Consider the following 2796-nt stretch of genomic DNA (forward strand, 5'->3'; position numbering starts at 1 on the left):
TAATTCAGATAGCCTGTCTACAGGGGTTCCTGCTCAAAAAATATATGTGAAGGTCACACACTTAAAGCGCCAGCTTGGTGACTTCAAATAACAAAAGTGCCATCGTGCTATTTTCAGGCTGCTATTTAAGCCCTTTAAAAATTGTACTCTTTGTTTATTGCAGTGCTTCCGAGTTCCAGGCACAGAGCTGGTTTCATTGTACAAGAGCATGAGATGAGCTGCACTCCAGACAGCCTACGGTTCAGGGAAAAGACAAAAGACAGCAGACAGATATGGGCAAAGAGAAAGAATGCGAGAGAATGGTAAGAAAATATTCATCATAATACTAACATTTTTTATTTAAAGGGCATTGTTGAACAGTGAAGTGGACTTTGCTAAGATGACGATGTTTGCCTACTCCTAATTTAGGGGAAACAGTGAGATTTCATATACCTCTGTTTTGGCTTTGGGAAAACGGGTTTTAATGTCAATCACAGCACAATTTCTATGGAATCCTAACTAGCCTGGGCTTGCATATGGTCATTTCCTTAATGCTTAGACAAGCTGTAAAGGTATGTGGAGAGTGTCTGCTCCTTAAAGGGCATTCGGTCAAGGACCTTTTTCAGTGCAACAAGCTGTAATAAAAAAGGGAGGAAGCCATAAAACAAGAGCATATGGAGACACAAACCTGACCAGCAAATGATAAGGGAGGCAGTGATGAGAACCAAAGCTGGTCAGTCACAATTAATGAGCGCATGTGGGAGTGTGAGAATGTTTATTCCAGCAAGGTTATCTGATCTGGGACCTTGTCAGTTGGGAAACTAAGCAAAAAAGGGGAAACAAGAAACAAAATATACAGAGACACAGACCTGACAAAATCCATGGAGACCATGATAAGAAACAAACCTCACCACTCACACTATGGGCTATCAAGAAACTACAGGTGCTACTTCCAGAAAGACCAACTTGCACTTTTCAACTGATAAGACTGCAAACCAGGGGGACCCCAGACGGGGAAGGGGGTGGGAATCCATAGAGCTGTGGAACAAAGACAGGAATAGACAGAAAGCGGTATAAATGAGGCCAGCTGCATGTAAAACAGGGCTAGTCAGTACGCTTGCCTGTCTGAGCCCTGATAATCACCGTCTGTCCCACCTTCTTGTATCTACTTACTAAATTATAACTCTAAATCATCTCTCTGTGTAATCTCACTTTCTAACCTGTGTCTATGCATGCTGCAAGGGCTATGTGCCAGCTACTGGTGAGACCCGTGTGTAAGAGAAAACTGGTGCCAGCTCCTGGCATCAGACTGGGGATATGGGCACCCTGCAGCCTGTGGTGTTGGCTGATGGAGCGAGTGGGGGTCCCAGCATCGGTAGTTGGAGGGGTTGTAGCTCTCTGGATCTAGGGAGGGCCCTACAGACTTTGTGCCCAGAGTGCCAACTACTGGGACGACCAGCGTGAGTGGATTTGGTGCCAGCTGCTGGAGTCAGATCAGGGTCACGGGCACCCCTGGCCTGTGGTGTCAGCTACAGGACCAGCTGGCAAGTGGAGGGAACCTTGGGTCCAGGGCAGGCAGGCAGGGGGGTCCATGCCGGTATGCCCAAGGGGAGTTGTGAATGTGGAGCGCAGGAGGGACAAGCGTGTGAATGCACGTTTGCTAACAAGCATCAAGCTGGACTAGGGGGCAAGTAGGGGACCCATGAAGCAGGTAAGGGGGCCTGGGATCTGTGCAGGGGTACTGGGCAGACAGGGGGGCCATGCTGGTACTCGAGGCATCTGCAAACGTATGTGTGCTTGTAAACCTAAAGAGTGGTGCGTGTGTGCCTGCACTAGAGAACTTTTATCACTACTGGCCAAAGAGGAAGAAAGGGACTTCTTCTGGCTCTGGAGCCCTCAGCACAAGAAGGACATGGAAGTATCGGAGCGAGTCCAGAGGAGGGCTACAAAAATGATCCAAGGGCTGGAGCACCCCTCCTATGAGGCCAGGCTGAGAGAGTTGGGCTTGTTCAGCCTGGAGAAGAGAAGGCTGAGGGAAGACCTGATTGCGGCCGTTCAGTACCTAAAGGGGGCCTATAGGAAAGATGGAGAAAGTCTTTTTAGTAGGGCCAGCTGTGACAGGACAAAGGGTAATGACTTTAAACTAAAACAGGGTAGGTTTAGACTGTATATAAGGAAGAAATTCTTTACAATGAGGGTAGTGAAACACTGGCACGGGTTTTCCAGAGAGGTGGTGGAGGCCCCATCCCTGGAAACATTCAAGGCCAGGTTGGACGGGGCTCTGAGCAACCTGATCTGGTTAGCGGTGTCCCTGCTCCCTGCAGGGGGGTTGGACTAGATGACCTCTAGGGGTCCCTTCCAACCCAAAACATTCTATGATTCTATGACTTGTCTGTGTTTATGCAAGTCCAGTATGTAGGTGCCATTGAGGGCAACGCCTCATCTGCAGCAGCCTGTGTGACCAGCTGTGGCTGCAAGAGGTGCTCAGCTTTGTCACTGGTCGAGCCTGCAGATAGGAAAGCAGCAGCTGCATCCCTCAGCCCAGGCCTAAGGCCGCAGGTCCCCGGGCAGGAGAGGTTCTGGGCCTGAACAGCTGGAGGAGATGGCTGCGCTTCTTGGATCACTTCACACAAGTCGGCATTCACAGAACCGATTTGGGGTCCTACAGGAGTCAGTAAGAGACTTCCAACGCCTTCAGCAGACTCGAGGCGAGAGCTTCTGGTATTTGCCAAGGTGCTCGGGCAGACGCCTCGGCCCTGGCCTGAGTCACCGCTGTAACCCCACCCTCCCGCCGCCCCGCCACAGCCCGGCCGCCCA

Source organism: Egretta garzetta, unplaced genomic scaffold (genome assembly GCF_000687185.1).
Source record: "Egretta garzetta isolate BGI_Z169 unplaced genomic scaffold, ASM68718v1 scaffold148, whole genome shotgun sequence".
Taxonomy (NCBI): Eukaryota; Metazoa; Chordata; class Aves; order Pelecaniformes; family Ardeidae; genus Egretta; species Egretta garzetta.